This window comes from Lepisosteus platostomus, chromosome 5 (genome assembly GCF_059453375.1).
Source record: "Lepisosteus platostomus isolate fLepPlt1 chromosome 5, fLepPlt1.hap1, whole genome shotgun sequence".
Classification (NCBI taxonomy): Eukaryota; Metazoa; Chordata; class Actinopteri; order Semionotiformes; family Lepisosteidae; genus Lepisosteus; species Lepisosteus platostomus.
In genome coordinates this window covers 7,200,237-7,219,000 of record NC_142615.1, presented here as the reverse complement: position 1 = coordinate 7,219,000, position 18,764 = coordinate 7,200,237, and the positions used below count along the sequence as shown (strand labels likewise).

Genomic DNA, 18,764 nt, shown 5'->3' with positions numbered 1-18,764 from the left:
TGCACCTAGCTGGGCTTTGCCCACAAGGACAAAGGCCAGGGCTCCCTCGCTGCTCCTTTAGCAGCTAAACCCTCCTCTCCACAGGACTTTGCTCTCTCTTTCTCTCCTTTTTTCTTTTTTCTCCTTTCCAGATGGCAGACAAGAAGACACTGATCCGGTTCCACTGGACCAAGAAAACAGAGACGATGCCAACTGCGAAATCCTTTTTCATTACCTTCCTGAGAGGGATCCTGCAGTTGGTGGCCGGAGATCTCTACTGCCTGCAAGACAACAAGGCAGAGAGATACATGGAGGCCTACATGGCCATGGACGCCTCATATGAAAAGGCAACGAAAATGATCAGAGAAAAAGGTAAGCACCCTGGTTTCTCTGGTTTGTCTTTTGAGGAAGACAAACCAGAGGACCATCACAGTCAACATCGAAGCCGACAGGGGGTACCTGTAACGCTGCTCTGTAGAGGTGAAAAGGATCCGATGCAGATGCAGGAGTCGCAGGGAGGTAAGTAAACGTACCGAGCAAATCCAGGAGCTGAGTCGTAGTCCGAAGGTGAAGGTAAGTCGAGATCCGGTAAAGGCACTGGTGGCGAACAATCCAAAACGTGAGACAGAATCGTAGTCGAAAAGAGAGCTACAGGGCAATGAAAGCAAACAATCCAAGGGGCGAGACGAGATCCGAAGTCCGAAGGCAAAAGGTGCAGGCAGAATTCCAGGAAGGCAAAAGAGGGGTAAGAACGCTAGGCTGAGCAACAAGTAGAGAACTCAATACCGAGCAACGGGAATCAGGTACGAATAGTATAAATAACCCGGCGTGCCGCACGGTAGAGCAATTGCAGGTGTGTTAACTCGTGCGGCGGCGCTTGTTAGTAGTAATCCAGACAAAGGGAGAGAGGTGAGAACAAAGAACCCACACCTCCCCCGCAGAGAACCGAAACTGCCGAGGCCACACCCCCAGCTGCACCAGTGCCACAAGATGGCCGCCAGGACGACGGACAAAATGGCTGACCAGAGGTAGGGCCCTGGATAACTCCCAGCAAGAAGGGAAAGAGGATCCAACTTCGGAAGGACAAAAGAAAAGAGTGGTAAGGGAGAATCGTTTCCTCGTCCTAGAGGAAACGGAACTTTCTTCCCCCGAGGCCCAGGAACAACCGGAGGAGGCAGCCCAGGAAATGGAAACCCTCCCCCCCGAGGCCCAAAGACGACAGGAAGTGACAGCCCAGGAAATGGAACCCCCCTCCCCCGAGTCCCACGGACAACAGGAGGAGGCAGCCCAGGAAGAGGTTACCCCCTCCCCCGAGGCCCAGGGACAACAGGAAGAGGCAGCCCAGGAAGTCGGAACCCCCCTCCCCCAAGGCCCAGGAGCAACTGGAGGTCCCCGAAACTCCTGGAGAAAGGGAAGAAAAAAGCCTTCCCGAAGCAGTGGCGGAGAGTATCCTCGAGGAAGACGAGGATTACTTTGAAGCCGCCCTGGAGCCGGGACTGATGGTAGGGCTGGACCTGTCCAGCATGTTTACCTTTCAGTCCCCAGCGAGACCTGGAGGGAGCCCAGCATATTCCCCCCAGGACCCGAATGAGAGGAGTTACATCTAGGCTAAACAGTGCACAGATGTAGACTCCCAAGTTTTCCACTGTAAGCACAAAGAGAGGAGGTTCAACTTTCACTTGTTTAATCATGACTGTGAAACTTATCTTTCTAACAACTAACGTGAGAGGGCTAAGAGACCCGATGAAAAGACAGGGAGTCTTTCATCATCTGGCCTCAAAGTCTTTCTCAGTTTGTTCTTACAGGAGGTCCACCTGAAGGATGAAAGCGACCAGCTGACATTCACCAGGGAATGGACGAAGGGAGAATCATGCTGGAGCGTAGGAGGGGTCCACTCTTCCGGAGTGGGAATCCTCCTCGGAAACCCAGAGATGACGCTGGTTTCCTCCTTCTCGGTGGTGCAGGGCCGGATCCTGGTCGCAGACATCGACTGGAGGGGGCAGAAGTTGAGAGCAATTAACGTCTATGCTCCGACGGAACCCTCTCTCCGGAAGGAAGTGTTTGCTGACCTGGCCAGCTGCTGCACCACCAACAGACAGGTGGTGCTTGGCGGGGACTTCAATGTCGACCGGGAGAAGGGGAGCGACGCTAGCTCGGCAGAGCTGGAGTCGCTACTCAAGCAGTTCTCCCTGGTAGACGGTTTCAGACGGTGCCGCCCTAACGACGCCAGAACGACATGGAAAAACTCCCGGGGAGTGTGCAGCCGCCTGGACTACATCTTTCTGCACACGACCTGCTCCCTGGAGTCGGCGACGGTGTCCCCGGAGTGGTAATCCAGCCACAAGCGCTTGACGGTGGTGGTTAACACCAACCTGCCAGCATTCGGTCGTGGGTACTGGAAGCTGAACCGGGAGATACTGGAGGAAGACGACTTCAAGGCACTGTTCCGTAAAGACTACGCGAGCTGGGTCGATCTGAGAGACGGCTACAGCTCCATGGTGGAATGGTGGGAGTCGGTGAAAGACAGGACCCGAACCCTGGCGCAGACGTACTGTAGATGGAAGGCGGCCAGGGAGAGGAAGGAAGCTGCACGACTCCAGAGACAACTAGAGGAGGAGTACAGCTCGGCTAACGGGGGAGGAGCCTTCAATTCAGCCCGGGCACGGGACCTGAAGGAGAGGCTCCGCAAACTCAATCAGGTCCGAGGAGGTCAGAAAAAGAGGGTGATCCACGGCCTGAGACGGGGAGATGGAGAGGAAGTGCTGGACAAGAGCGACAAGGTAGAAGCGGCCACCGCTTTCTACAATGAGCTCTTTTCAGAAAAGCAAACGGAGGTGGAGGCAGGTGATGCTTTTCTGGAGGAGCTGAAGGCACGAGTACCGGAGGAGGTGAGGGAGGACTTGGAGGGTCTGATCGCGGCCGAGGAGCTGAAGGCGGCGCTCTTGTCCATGGAGAATGGCAAGGTGCCAGGGCCGGACGGACTCCCCAAGGAATTCTACACCTGCTTCTGGGACACCCTGGCGGCAGATCTGGTGGAAGTGGATCTTCCGCCGGGGGAAACTCGGAGACACCATGAGGGAGGGCATCATCTCCTCTTCAAGAGCCCTTAGCAGAGACGGTGAGACGGGACCCTGTCATCGACGGCCGGGAGATACCGGGAGGCGCGGGGGAAACCCTGAAGATCTCCCAGTATGCCGACGACACAACGCTGTTCCTGAGGTCGGACAGGGGGTTGAGGAGGGCCCTGCAGGTCATGGAGCAATACTCCAGAGCCTCGGGGTCGAAACTCAACCGCCGAAAGAGAAAACTGAAGTTCTTCGGGCCCTGGAAGCACAGGACGACAGCGCCGGAGGGTCTCAAGCTCTGCACGGAGCCCCTCAAAATACTGGGGGTTTCCTTCCAGAGCCAGGACAACGAGACCAACAACTGGACCGAGAGGATCGCCAAGGTGAATGCGAAGCTGGGTCTGTGGAAAACGCGGTCGCTGTCCTACACAGGGAAAGTGATGGTGTTGAAAGCAGACATCCTGCCGGCTTTGGTTTACCTGGCGGTGGTGTACCCGCTGCCGGCCAGACTCAGACGAGCGCTGCAAGGGATTATCTTCGGCCTCGTCTGGGGCGGCAAGTACGAGTACATCACTCGAAAACCGGATGTGTCAGCCGGTCGAGGAAGGGGTTCGAGATGTCCCACATTTCCCCCTGAAACTCGACTGCATCTTCTACTGCAACCTCTGTCGGGCGCTGCAGGAGCCCATTGGCCACAAGTACCAGTACTTTGTCAGGCTGTGGCTCTCCGTCCCGATGAGGCACTTGGTCCAGTGGTCAAACACTGGGCCCAAGGCAGAGAGGCGACCGAAGTTCTACACCCACGCTGTCAAGTGGAGCAGGAGGCCAACCACAGAGCCCTGTACAAAGAGGTGAGGGGGCATTTGGTCGCTGACGAAAGGCTGCAGGTTCCCAGACAAGTCTGGGAAAGGACACAGCCCAAAGAACTTGACAACCAACTGAAGGACCTCAACTGGATGGCTGTGCACAAGAGACTGGCTACCAGAGAGGTCCTCTACAGACACTCGCTAACCAGGAATCCGCATTGCCCCCGGGACACGTGTTTTGTCGAGGAGACTCAGGAGCACGTGTTCTGGAGCTGCCTCTTCGCCAAGGCGGTGTGGGGCAGAATGGACAACATTATCCAACTCCTGGGAAAGGATGCAGTGCTCAGTTACCAGTACATTCTGCTGGGGGCTGGCACCCACCAGACTGGACAAGGGGACACAGGACCTGTGGGGGCTGCTACTGTCCCTCACAAAACAAGGACTGTGGAAGGTGAGGAACACTCTCATCCGGCACAACATAAAGTGGGGGGCGAGGGAGCTGGAGAAGAGGATCCTGGCGGACCTCAGGAGGAGGACGAAGCACCACGTCGCCAAATGGGGTTTCCCCACGGCGAGGGAGCGCTGGAATGGACTTTGGGCCCTATACAGAGATTAAAGGACAATAGCAAGTGGTAGATTTGGAGGGACTCTCTTAATTGCGCAAATCCGCCCCCACTCGCAAAGATTGATAACGGACAATCAATCTCCGTTCCGCCGTTGTTTTTTATTACATGGAGTGTTAATATGTGTGAGATGTTCCTTTTGAGATGTTTTTTTTGCAGAATAAAGTATATTTTGTAGAACAAAAAACATCTTATGACAAGGTTTACAAGTTATCTGTTGAACTACATTCTCATAGGTGTGGTCACATTCCAGATCATTTGTTTACGTTTTTGTTTCTGGAGCAACTGTTAGATGAAATGTGCTAATATGTAACCTAACTCCAGTGTGAATAACTAGAAGAGGGGAGCAGCTCCATTCCATACCATGGGAGCTTTGAGATTGGCTGGGCCAGATCTCTCATTTGCATATCTGATTTGGAAATATAACACTAAACCCCTTCTTGCATGGATTTAACTTGCACCCAAGAGTCCCCTACTGTGTATTGCTACTTATTTTTTATGATAAGTGGTGATTACCAGTTGACAGGTTTTATTTGTTGAATTATAAATGGTTTTGTATTATCATCCTGAATGGCCTGTACTCAAGGTTTGGTAGGGTATGTGTTTTCATTTCATTTACCAAATTGAATTTTTGCTCTTTTAGTATTTGTCTAGAAGGCTTTCTGAAGTCAGGAACCCCATTTATTTGGTGAAAAAGGATTCTGTATTAATATTAATATTTCTCATACAACATAAATAGGGTCTTTTATGAATAAAAAGATCTTGCACTTGGAAATCTTGATAAAGCTGTGTGCTTCCATACACTCAAGCAGTTTTGATTCCTAATATTTGACCTTAGGTGTGGGAACGGGTCTTTTTTGCCATTTGATTTCCAATTGATCAGCACAGTATAGAAAATAGACCCATAAAGCAACCTCAGCAGTGACAAATGTCACTGTGTCACTTGGGTTTATACGTCGGGGTCCGGTAGTGAAGCTCCGCTCCTGTTTAGCCTCCGAAGCCGTACAGGGTGCGGCCCTGGCGGTTTAGCGCGTACACCACGTCCATGGCAGTGACGGTCTTCCTCTTGGCGTGCTTGGCGTGCTCTGTGTAGGTGACGTTCTCCAGGAACACCTTCAGCACCCCGCGGGTCTCCTCGTAGTTCAGCCTGGAGATCCGCTTCACTCCCTAATGGCGAGCCAGGCTGCGGATTGCGGGCTTGGTGATTCCCTGGATGTTGTCGCAGAGAACCTTACGGTGACGCTTAGCACCTCCTTTCCCGAGTCCCTTTCCGCCTTTGCCTCTTCCAGACATCTTCTAGTTATCAGCTGTGAACACGACACACACTGCTCATCTTTTATGTATAATAGACATCTTTCTTTGATGTCTATTATACATCAAAGAAAGATTTTTATAGGTGTAGAAACTAGTAAATAAAGCCAATGATTTGTTTTAGAAATGTATTCTTAAAATATACAATTATTCACACCTGAACAATATGTAGTTCAAATTATACATTATATACAATATTGTATTCAAATGTCTAATCATCATAAAAAACACAACTAGTAAACTTCAGTTACAAATTCTAGTAACATGGCAATATATATAGTAATGACAAACACAAACTAATTACATGAACACGCTAATATTTAACTCAAAACCACATTTCGATTCAAATATAAATTTTTAAAATTTACAACTTCTTTATTTCCACGAAAATATTATGTAGCACAAACGCTACTTTCTAATAAAGACAGAAAGAAACTGTTTGTTTTGTGTCTACTGGTGATCTTCCTCTCGATACTAATGAAATGTTTAATATGATCCCTCGAGAAAAAAAAGGAATCAATTTCCGCCTGGAATGATTGATGCCCCATCAAACATTTTGTAATATCCCTGGAAGTTTATACAGTAGAATCCTGGTTCGTGGCTTAAATTCAATGTAAATGAGACTAAGGAAACGAGTTGGAAACTTGATGTCGAAGTGGGATTTAAATCACCCATTTCACATTTTACTTCATTGGGCAGTATGTGCCAGAGAGCAATGCCACCGCATCTCTTCGATAGCTCAGTTGGTAGAGCGGAGGACTGTAGTGGAGTCAACAGGGAATCCTTAGGTCGCTGGTTTGATTCCGGCTCGAAGGAAGGTGCTTTTCATGTAATTTAATCAAAGAGTTAAAAAAGCGACTGTTTTATTCAGACATTGATCAAAAGCTCAATAATCGACTAAGCAAAGGCTCCTGTTCCGAATTCAGCCCACGTCTGATTGTCTTTTTTTTGCCAAGATCTGATCTTTGAATTAAGGGACTACACTGTCTGCTTTGTAATTCAAAAATACATACAAATGTCAAGTTTTTTGTAGATATAAAGGTGTTCTCTGTTTTCAAAGGATAGTTACTTAATTGGCATAATGATTTGGTATTGATTTTGTATCGTTGTATTATAAAGTTTGTGCTTTCTGTGTTTTTATCGTATTGTGAACTTATTTTTTAAACAAATGCTTACAAAGGCAAACACGGCACACATCTGTTTATACCAGCGGTGAATTGTACATTTTTATTAAGTACAAGCTACTGTGCACTTCTGGGAGTATAACAGGTTCGATTTAAAGTGGCAAAAATATAAAAGGGGAAAATACCCCAGACTGCGTGTAAAGCCCTCGTTGTGACTGTTTTAGATAAAAATGGCGTACTGTGCACGAAATTTTGCAGAAACACAATCTGATATTTTGATAATTATTATTTTAATAATTTTATAAGTATGAGGCCCCGGATCCAAATCTTCAGTTCTGATTTTTTTAAGTGATATCTTTCCTTCCTGTCGTGGAAGTCACACGATGTGAGCAATTGTTTTTTTTTACGTTACGATCCAAAGAGCCTCAGACTCACTGTAACCAAACCAGGATGGATTCTGCTGGGAGCCGGACTGAGCTCATTCTCACTCCCTGTGCTGAAAACAGAATAAGCTCTTCCCCGAACATCGTCTACAGCTGCTGGATTGTGCTCTGCATCTTACTGCTCCGGCAGTTACTTTGACGAAAGACAAATCACTTGTGCGCTTTTAACCTTCTCGCAGCTACGGGCGAGACTGACGCTCACGATATGAAGGCACCCGCTGGTATACCTTCTCTAACTTTCAGTCGCGACAGACTTCGCTTTTTAAAAAAAAAAAGTAGATATAGCCCTGAAAAAAGCATTAGCTTTATCAGTTTTATATTAATCTATTTTGAATCAAAGTTTGATATTTTGTTTTATTTTTTATTGCATTTTACATAATAATAATAATCATTATTGCTTACACTTATATAGCGCTGTTCTGGATACTCCACTCAATGCGCTTTACAGGTAATGGGGACTCCCCGCCACCACCACCATTCTCCTGAATGATCACAGAGAGTCAGGACCTTGGTTTTACGTCTCAGCCGAAGGACGGCACCTGTTTACAGTTTAGCGTCCCCGTCATTGTACTGGGGTATCAGGACCCGCATGGACCGCAGGGTATGCGCCCAGCGACAGAAACCAGACGTGTGTCGGGCTCGGCTGCGAGCAGGACAATGACGTCACGGGGACAAAGTAGAGGAAATCAAAACAGTTCTATAAAAGACCTGTGTCAGCTGTTGGTTTGCAGTCTGGACTCTAAATCCTCCGATCCGATTTTAAATCTCTCTAATACCTGAGCTGCGGCTTCTTCCGAGTATTTATTCGTATACTTATTATGTGTAAGTGTATAGATGAAACCTTTCATAGTGTAACGCTTACGGCCGACAGGCACTGTGTAAGAGCCGGTGTACCAGAGCAGGTGACGTCACTGCCCTTCCCTGTGATAGCAGGACCACAGCCCGTGGGATGTGGGGAGATCTCTCTTCAGCTCACCGGGCTGGGTTGCTGCAGAGAGACATGGGAGTCCCGGGTTCGAGCGCCCGACGGTGGGGGGCCGACCTAATGCGCCCTTGTTGCGTTACAATATATTGTTCAGTTTAAATCAAAATGCTTTACTAATACAAGAGAGAAGTATAGTATGAAGGATGTGACAAATGTATGATTTCACGGAACAAAACGGTTTTTATTTGCATTCGAAATGAAGCAGAATTTTAGCGCAACACACAAGCCCTTTGTCTTTTTTAGTGATTTTTAAACAGACGTAGAAAACGCGTTTTTTTAACACTATAATAGCAGGGTCAGTGGCGTAATGAATAACGCGTTAGGCCTTGTGTCAGAAAATTATGGGTTCGACTGCCATCTGGCTTGTTGAGTTTATACCACTTACATTCTTTTATATAAATGAACTGCACCTGAAAGCTATAGAAAACACTTTGGGTAAGTTGTCTGCAGCCTCCTGCATCGACAACTTACCCAAAACACTGTACTGTCTGGAGATCAGCTCCAGCTCTGAACTCAATTGCAATGAAAAACCATGCGTAACAAAACTGGAGAACAGCTGAACTTGTGCTCAGTTCGGTGATGAGGGTTCAGAACTGTCGTTGTTGTAATTAGCACGAACTGCACAGGCTCTGAATCAGACCATGTCAATTAGTCTGATCAGTGTAGGACACGTTAATGTAGAATTATTAATAGGTTTATTAGTTAGTTAGTTCAGGTTTACCCACCTGAACTAATGTAGAATTATTACTTGGTCTGTCTCTTGTTTGTATATAAATGAATGTCTCTGACAACTTAATGTTAGTTTTACGATGTAGGTCAGGCGTTGACATATGCACGAGTATACGAAATGTCTCACTCCTGATTCAACTCATGTTCTATAGGAGATTGGCGATTCCTCCTGTTTCTCGTACAACCATATCAGAACAGAAGCCCGTGTCACCCAGCTGTGATTCAAGATCGACTCGCATCTTTATCCCTTTTTTGTTCATGATCATTATTTTCTTTAGTTATGATCAATATTGAACTTTTTTTAAATGAAATGACAATAATCAAACATGCAGGCAGATTTTTGAAAAGTATTCGGAATTGACAGGGTGCCCCTTTGGAACAGTCGTCAGAAAATGTGAGAAAATGAAAGTTATGTAAGCTCTCACACAAAGCATTGAAGATTGGAATCTGAGTGTAAAAAAGCTACCTGTCTCCCAATGATAGGCAGGGATACACACCATGACTCGAATAGACTCAGCGAACTTTAACACCTATGATATTACGAGTGCTTTGCACGTGTCGAATTTCAAGAAGGAACTACTACAACAGTTTGGACATAATTCAATACCACCGGCAAAGTCCAATGCCGGCAACTTCTGAGAAAATAATGTTCACTCATGGAATTTGGTCTTTGAATGGCTGGCGGGAAAATTCATTTATACTCCTTTTGCACCCTCAGCTGAAACATGTTAAAATAACAACGCAGATTTGTTGGAGAACCTGACAAGAATTATTGGGTTAGTACTGTATGTATTCTTGTATATTTACTTTAATTTTAATATAAATGTAAACATGCATGCTTTATAAGCTATTGTAATTTTAAAATATGTTAGCTGAGGATGCGAGGGGGGCTATTATACCTTGTGAAACACGCAAGGAACCGTAAAAAAGGCTGATATTTGAATAAAATTGGCGATCACAAGAAAACCACAATTTATGTGGTATTATCATCAATATCCTTCAAAATCGACGTTCAAATGAAGGATTTGAAGAAACTATGAAAAAAGCAATAGTAGTAGGAGAGGATTTTGATTTTTGCTCTTCAAGTCAGTAGATCGACGTAGAGTTGCGCCCCTACAAACAGCACAAAGGATGAAACCCACCTCCTTCGTTATTGCTATGTTTGTGCCGGTGAAAGTAGCGTTTGTGCTATTGAAAGCATCTCGGAAGGTGAAGGTGCAGTCACTTCCACATGTCATGATATCATTAGATCCGACGACAAGAGCTGAAGCCCCCCAGTCCAAGCCAGCAATGTGAGGAAGATGGACATGGAGGAAGGTAGCGTGGCCGAGCGGTCTAAGGCGCTGGATTTAGGCTCCAGTCTCTCTGGGGGCGTGGGTTCGAATCCCACCGCTGCCAAATGTTAGTGTTTTAAGACCTGCAATACGATCAGTAAAAGTGCTTTTTGTTAGGCTGCAGGAGGTGTTAAGAGATAGACTTTCTAAAAGACAGGCTTAACATCAAGGCAGAAAAAATATTTTGTTTTCTCAACAGAAATTCTCTTTGGTACGTTCAGCTTTATGTAGGGAACAACATCTGCCAAGATCACTTTTGAGGCAGTGCACATGATAGTGTACCGGCAAGTACAGTACATTTAATATTGGCTGTGGTGGTGAGCTGCTTTTGTCTGTGAAACTTTTAATTCTTCACGCCGAATTGTTGGCAGGGGTAAAGCTAATTAAATCTTTGAACAAAGCGCTCCATCAGAAGTACTTTGTTCGTGATCAAAAGAGATCAGAGGATTAACTTCATGAATTCACATAGCATACCTTACAGGAAAGATTTAAAAGGGGAATTGATTGTGCTTCCTGATGTTGTTCCTGTGGTTTCTTTGGATACAAAGGTGAATGTTCTTTGACGTTCTGCTAGAGTATCCACTGGGTGAGCTTTATCAATTAGCTCGGATAGGTCATCGGTGCTCCGTCTCCGGAAAATAATCAGCACTGTCGATCACGAGTTTACAGATTTCTCCAAATAACAACTATACATTTTAACCCAGCGGTTAGCATTCCTTCAATCCAATAGTTTTACTCTGGGTAAAAAGCAGCGCAATCTACAGAGAGATGATATTCAAATATTTTAACGTTCTTATTGGAATACCTGTATGGAGATATCGCTCAGAATTCCTAATATGATTTTGAGTTCAGTTTTGCTTTACTACTTTCAGAGTCTTTTATTGACCTTGCTGAAGCAGAGAAGTGACATAATCACAAATGCGACCTACCTGTGCTGCTGTTTCTGGTTAATAATTATTATTGCGAGGAAAAAAAAACAGCTCCTTGCATTAAGAGCAAGAGCAACCAACGCGCTCTCTTGTTGATTTGGGTTTTTTCCGTGGTGCTCTTCCTCAGATGCAAAGTTATTTGGCGAGCAAGGACCTCTGAGAAGGAGCCTGAATCCGTCAAGAACTCTGAAATTCTAATATCGCACTACCGTCTTGTGTACAGAGATCTGCCTTTTTGAGTGTTTTGGTGTTTAAGAGCACACTTCCTACCTCGAATGTTAGTTTCAGGAGATGTGTTACCAGATCACAGATCATCTTGAAAAGATTTGGGATGCACTGGCTCAGTTATTTGAAGGAACCTATACCACCAACGCACTTCTGAGAAGCACCTGCACATTTTCGCAATCCTCTCTCTCACCTACAAAGTTATGAAGACACAGACGACCAACAAAAACTAATTTGATTCACTCAATTATTTGTCCATCTCTAAAGCCTGTGTGTATTGACTAGGCAATTCAAAAGCACATATTAAATAAGAACACGATCCTTCTTGTTACCATTCACGTGGTTGGAGCGTTGTTTCGCCCTTTAACATTCTTCTACAATATTTACAAAAGGGCTTTATCACTGGAGTTGTGTGCATCAGTCCATGAACATCAACTGTACTGCTGTTTTTCTATGCGTAATTTAATTGCAAGCACTTAAAAGATGCAAAAAGGTTTCAAAGAAAACATAATTGAAAGACAGTCGAGTAAGGAGGTAGAAAAACGCACTCCCCCATTGAAGAATCAACCACCGTCGCCCATGTGACTGGATATAAAAATAAATTATTCATTTCAATTATTCATGAAGGGTGGATTGTGGTCAGTAAACATATGCACATCTTTAAGTCAGTTCCACCATCAGTGCAATAGGGGATGTAGCTCAGTGGTAGAGTGCATGCTTTTCATGTATGAAGTCCTGAGTTCAATCTCTGGTGTCTCCAGATGTCTTATATTATTGTGCTCACATCGCAATCTTCTGTTGAGTAAGAACTCTTTGCTCGTGTTCATAGAGAGCCAGGTTTACACAATTAAGTTCAGTCACACACGAAGTGCTACAGTCTTGCTCTGCTGTTTTAAATGTACCTCCAAAGCATTTCATTGTGTTAACTACCAAATGATTTGAACTAATTTTACGTCATATTCAGGAAATCCAGAGAAGGTCATCAGACTTTTAGTGGCTGTTGAAGAAAACACCTGTTGAATCTCACCAGGGATTTCTTGAGAGATCATTCAGCGAGCAAGTCCTCCCTCTGGACTCCAAATATTTTGGGTTAAACTGTTATTCACATACTCTAACGAAGAGAAACGTTAGTGTCTTCCGGTGTGTGAGCCCATTTCTAAAAAAAAAAAGTTATATAAATTGAATTGTTCTACTTTTTAGGCTTGCATAGTCTTATTAATATTTCAGTTAAATCTTTTTTTCTGTAGTAACATCAGTTGATATTAATATTAGTCCTGATTTATAATTTTTTTGTCATGGTTGATCTTAAATAATTTTGTATTTAGTTTCAGTTTTGAAAAATCATGCAGAGAAGCTACCAAAACTGGTAATGTTCATATAATGTGTAATGCAATAGCAGCATTTTGGGTTGAAAACAAAAAGTATATCTTGGTATGAATCCTAACACTTCATAGACAGCGTTCTAGGACTTCTCACTTCAGATAAAGTTGTCAATACATCATAGATTTCTACTCAATCAATATCAGCAGTGTTATCGCTACCGAACGCTAAATATAGATCCTGGCAATACTTCGTGAGATCTTCGTAAGAAAATCCAAAATACTACGGAAGGAATCAAATTTATATGTTTCTTTGGATCGAGAAGATGATCATTATGAGACTCAAAACATGCCTGTCTTTTCTTTTTTCGAGGACAAATGGATTATTGAGGTGTAAAGATGGGTTCAAAACCAAAATCACCTGCTATCACTGCTGTTTCTTCAAATCCTTCAACTGATCATCGATATCGAGGAATAATATATAGTTTCTTCAAATCCTTCAACTGATCATCGACATAGAGAAATAATATTATACAATTGTGGTTTTCTGTTAATTGCCAATTTGACTAATTACATCTTCGTTTACAGATGTCTTGCATGTATCACAAGGTATAATAGTCGTCGTGCGTCCTCAGTTAAAATGTACGACAAAAGTACAACATTTATGGTTACATCCATATTAAAATGAAGGTAAATATACCAAGATATTAAAATACAATTGTACAGTCCTAACTTAATAATGCCTGTGAAGTTTTCCAACAAATCCGAACTGTAATTTTGAAATATTATAGCTGAGAATGTAAAGAGAGTACAAAGATCAAATTCAATGAGTGAAAATGCACCAGTAGTTCTCTAAGCTGAGTTTCTTCCCTGAACATGACTTGCTTGCGAAGCACCAAGCAGCCTTGAACGGATCGCGGAAATCAAATATACAGTACAGATGGATTCAGAGTGTGCTTTCCAACTTTTGTGCAACATTTTCCTTTGATAGGGTGGAGTTGTCTTCACAATCTGGGTTAAATAAAAAGGAGTGACGTCAGTGTTAAACAGCTTTCCTTCTTGGAGAACAATGGTACAAACTCAGATGCATTTTATCAAGTCGAGGTCATTCTCTTCGATAAATTCATTCAGAAGCTGAAATATGTGCTCTCCTGTAGTTCCTGTTGGTAGCGGTTTACAGAACAGAAAGTCTTCATGAGGCATACCCTCAAACTCGAATCTAACGTAAACGAGCAAATTGGCCAAATCGACTACAGACTCATCTAATTGCAGTGAAAAACATCTGCTCATCTTAACGCGCTCTATCAGTGTACTTTTGATATAATCCTTCATTTCAATAATTCTATAAATGACTGTGTCTTTCAGGGGGAGGGGGGCAGCAGGTTGAGCTGTTTAGCAGCTTTTTTTCCACACATAATATGTGTCAGCTCTTTTGCCAACTGTAAATAAGGTTCTTCAAAAATAGTGTAGCTTACCTGCTTTAGCAATCCGCAAGCTTTTTCCGCGTTTCCGTTTTTATTTCCGTATTTATTTAAAGTTTTTATTTCATGCGCATGGGAGCGAAACACAGAGACGCTCGGTGTATTTTTCTCAAATTCGAACAGTTCTTAAATATTTTTCTATCACGCTTTCGTGTGCTCACAAGATTGCCTGCGTTCGTAGCACGTATTTCTATGCATTCCTGTGTTTACAATGTTGGCATTGTTCCAAAATCACGCTAATTCTCCTTTCTCCCTATTTGCTGGAGATACAATAGCTTTTTTTAAATACAATTGGTCACTTGCATCCGTAGCACGCATTCCTATAGAGTGGTATAGAATTACAGAGTATCTCTTGTGTCCACTGAAGTATTAGCACGCACTGTATCGTAGTATGTAGCCTGCGTATTCGACAAGTATTAAAATACAAAATATGAAAACCCGTCCCGATTTTTCAGTGCACACTACACAGTTCCAGGGTCATTTGGCGTACCACCTGGTGGCATTCCACGTACCACTGCCGGTACGCGTACCACAGTTTGAGAACTACTGATCTACAGTATCTATAAATCTCTTACACGTCATTTACAATGGCTTTTCAACTAATAGCCCGTGCAGGGATCAAACCCTAACTGTTGGTACAGTACGAGTTGCGTAAGGCTCTGTAACGCGCAGATGAGAAACTAACCTCTGCTTCTTCATTATATACACAGTGAGCTATATATGCGAGCTTACTGCCTCCTACGGGCTCTGTATTTGATTGCGGTACAAGACCGGCCGTGGAGATAAAGTGAGACGGGTGTGTACATTAAAAGGCTCATAGTGTCCCTGGGAGGGCTCAAACCACCACCCTTTTGGTTAACAACCGAACCACAAAGACTCATGTACAGCTTAACACTTCTCGGTCTCAGTGAAAGTGATACACTCCGTAAAATTTCCAGAGATTCATTTATTTTTAAAGGAAAATCACCAACAGCGGCCGAGATCTACTGGAGTTTTTTCATTGTATACTGCGATTTCTGAAGGGTACTCTGTGAAAATACGAGTTTTGACGAGAAGGGATGGACATATAAGGTCAAAAGTCTTGAGGAATTGAACCTTAAGGTGAAGACTGCGGGTTCAGTAGCAGCAGAACCTGATCAGTATCAGTTGACTCCGATATACTTTGAAAATGAACTTGGGGATTTAGAGTCAGACGTGCTACCGTTGCACCATGGGGTACTTAATTAAAAAAAAAATAGAAAAAAAATCAGTGTTCCTGGATCTGTAATTGAGAACAACACCTGCACAAGAGCTGCGCAGGAAGAATAAAATGTGGTCTGTGAAGAAGAGACTCTCTTCGGAGAGCTGCGCTCTTCACAGGAGATTTTTTTTTTTGTGAAGCTGATTTGTCTCCTTTGGGAAATTCAACAGCTCTGACAACCGTGACTTCGTGGCGCAACGGTAGCGCGCCTGACTCCAGATCAGAAGGCTGCGTGTTCAAATCATGTCGAGGTCAGCTGTTACTTTTTCAGGTTCTGCTGGTCCTGAACACGGAATTCACCCCATGCAGTTGAGTTCTATCTGTACACCACATAGATAATCAAAACAAAATAGAGCAGTACAGGACACGCAGTGTGGAGCTCACACAGGCTTACAGTCTCCAGCATTGGAGTGGAGGGGAAAAAAGAACTTTGTTTTTTTTTTAAGAGAAAAGGCACAGTTCACATCTGCTTAACATCACGTCCAACTTTAGAGACAGCTACATCAGATAATGGAATCCCGGAAGTTTCAGATAACTTTTTTTAATACAGGTTCAAGCAAACCTGAAAGTTAATGAGTTTCCGGACACTTTTGTTTTATTAAAAAGTGTCTGAAGCCTGAAACTGTAATTTGAAAACAAAACCCGCTATTGGACATTAGCAGGTGCTTTTTGTAACGATTTGCTATTTCATGCTGGAAAACAAAGGAAACAGACCCAACGTTTGCTTTCAGGTGCGGTTCATTACATAATATACATCTATTACTGAGGAGCTTGAATAAAATTTACACGAACCAGGTATAGGTCGAATCTACAATCTTATGATCCGGAATCAGACGCGTTGTTTATTAAACCGCTGGCATTTCACATGACCTGAATTCCCCCAAAGTGTGCTCAGCGCCGCTACTAGTCATGCACCGCTCCGTCTAAAATTTCAAAGTGAGAAACATGTGTTTTCTGATTTTTTATGAGTTTTAAAATATAATCTCTTTAAATCAGACAAGGGGTTTATGTTTCGCACTGAAATTCCGATTGACTGAGAATTCAAAGAAAGACTGTTTTCTTCCACAACACCGTATAATTATCATATCCACCAGACTCTCCAACCTCTCCAGATCTTGCTGGTCGAGCAATTGCTCCGATAAATTAGGTCACGTATCATGTTAAATCATTTCTTCTCAACACAACATTTCCTGGTGCACGTTTTCTCTATGAAAAAAAGATATTTTTCCGTTGCACGATTTCTCGTTTTTTATCAAAGCGTACAGAAATAAAAAAGAAGAAGAAATAGTGTCGCAAAAGAACTCTGTCGCCCTTGGGAGATGTCAAACGCATTGGACATGAAAATGGCAGATAAAAGCCAGTTCTCTTCGTTTCTCAGTGTCGGGGCTGCTATGTAAAAGAGGCAATTTGCTCTGAGCGCAGGTTCAGCGCTTACTGAACGCAGATGTCTCAGAGCGGTGTGTCCAAGCGGCTGTAAAAGGTGATGGGTACCCTGTCACTGTAGCCTAGTTGGTTAAAGCGCTTCTCTATTAAACAAAAGAACCGAGATTCAAATCCCAGCCGTGTCTTTCTTCCTATCTTGTAGTACAGAACGTATCATTTCGGGCAATCACAAAGGGCTTGATTTCGTTAAATGCATGTGTTCATTTCCTTTCTGGAAAACTTGTTTTTGATGAAATTCACACAGCTTGCGAAAAATGAAATTCAATTCTTGGTTATCAGTGCAGAAGAAATATTACAGGCTGGCAAAATAAACGGGAAGAGATTTTTTTTTAACCGAAAACTTGTGATTCGAGAAATGACCTTACCAGTCGGTGAGCGCGTTCGGCTGTTAACCGAAAGGTTGGTGGTTCGAGTCCACCCAGGGACGGGGTTCTTTTGCAATATAAACATTGTCTTCAGTCGATTGGATTTCTCAGCGAAACCTTAACCATTTTAATATTTGCAGGAAATGCGAGTGTTTAACACGTGTCAGGGTCACCGGGAAATGTCCAATAATGCCCAACATTGCAACTCCCCAGAAAACCATATTCACTCAAAAAAAATTATCGTCGAATCTTCATTTATACTCCAGTTATCCAGAATCCTCTGCTGAAATATTTTAAAAATACAATGCAGGTTTGTTTGAGAACTTGACAAGCATTCTTACAATAGCACTGTGCAGTTGGATTTTGATATTTTGACATATTTACCTTAATTTTAAACATAAATACTATACAGTCTATTGTAATTTTAAAATATGTTAGCTGAGGATGCAAAGGGGTGAAAGGGAAAGGTCAGAGGGTATAGTAAAAACAAGGTTAGGATTGGTGGAGGTGGTAGGGGTGTTGATGGTTTTTCTCTTGTCATGGAAATATAACTATTAATTTTAAAGGATCACTTACTGACGTCAGACAGCTGCCAATTCTCCAGACGCGTCTCTGGAAGGATAAACAGTTTATCCTCCGAGGTTCGTCCAATTTGCTAAAATTGTCCGGGTCCGGATGGAGTTTCAGCAGCCGGTCGCGCTCAGGTTTGTGATCCCGGACGAGCCCTCAAATTGTCATGGAAATATAACTATCAAGGAAGCCACAAGAGAGAGTTCTCACCTGAGTAAGGTCTTTATTTCAATATTGCAATATTGGGAGCCCTGCAAAGTGCAACCAGAGACTCAATTTGTTACAAGCAGTACAGGGTTTTTATAAGACGTTGCGCTGTAAAAAAGTTCAGCACTTGGTCCCTTCTAAAACTTCCCCTTTCTCTAAGAGAAAACAGATTACATCATAGAGCGAGAGAAGAAAAACTAGATTTGTTATTCAAAGCTTATCAGTTACTTTCAGCTAATTCTAATGACCCAGACAGCATATATTGTTTTGGTACATTGTCTTCTAAACTAACCTAAACAGTGTACTTTGTTGACAAACTGTTTTCTAAAATTCTGCACGCACTGTAGCACAGCAGTTACATCCTTGAAATATATTATCTAAAAGCACCAATATATTTTTTCAAAGCTCTCTACATTTTTAAGAATCAATTTACTTATTAGATTTCCACTTCACCGGCATCATGCAAGCAAACTACATAAATATGAGAAAACACGCAAGAGAGTTGTCACTCAGAGTGTCGAAGGGTCGATGTATACTGGGGCTCAGTTGAAATGCAACGTCAGGACTTTTCCGAATTATGTCACAC

General features: G+C 43.4%; 4 non-coding genes across 4 annotated transcripts; all 4 read left to right on the top strand.

Moving 5' to 3' along the window:
- Positions 1-5,098: 5,098 nt before the first annotated feature.
- LOC148662875 (U7 small nuclear RNA) lies at positions 5,099-5,154 on the top strand. Its single transcript, XR_015939015.1, has one exon. It is a non-coding gene; the product is annotated as a U7 small nuclear RNA (small nuclear RNA).
- A 1,358-nt stretch (positions 5,155-6,512) lies between these two features.
- Positions 6,513-6,601, top strand: trnay-gua (transfer RNA tyrosine (anticodon GUA)). Its single transcript is given in 2 exon segments — positions 6,513-6,549; positions 6,565-6,601. It is a non-coding gene; the product is annotated as a tRNA-Tyr (tRNA).
- A 3,780-nt stretch (positions 6,602-10,381) lies between these two features.
- trnal-uag (transfer RNA leucine (anticodon UAG)) lies at positions 10,382-10,463 on the top strand. The gene has a single exon. It is a non-coding gene; the product is annotated as a tRNA-Leu (tRNA).
- Positions 10,464-15,776: 5,313 nt separating this feature from the next.
- On the top strand, positions 15,777-15,848 carry trnaw-cca (transfer RNA tryptophan (anticodon CCA)). Its single transcript has one exon. It is a non-coding gene; the product is annotated as a tRNA-Trp (tRNA).
- The last annotated feature ends 2,916 nt before the right edge of the window (positions 15,849-18,764 follow it).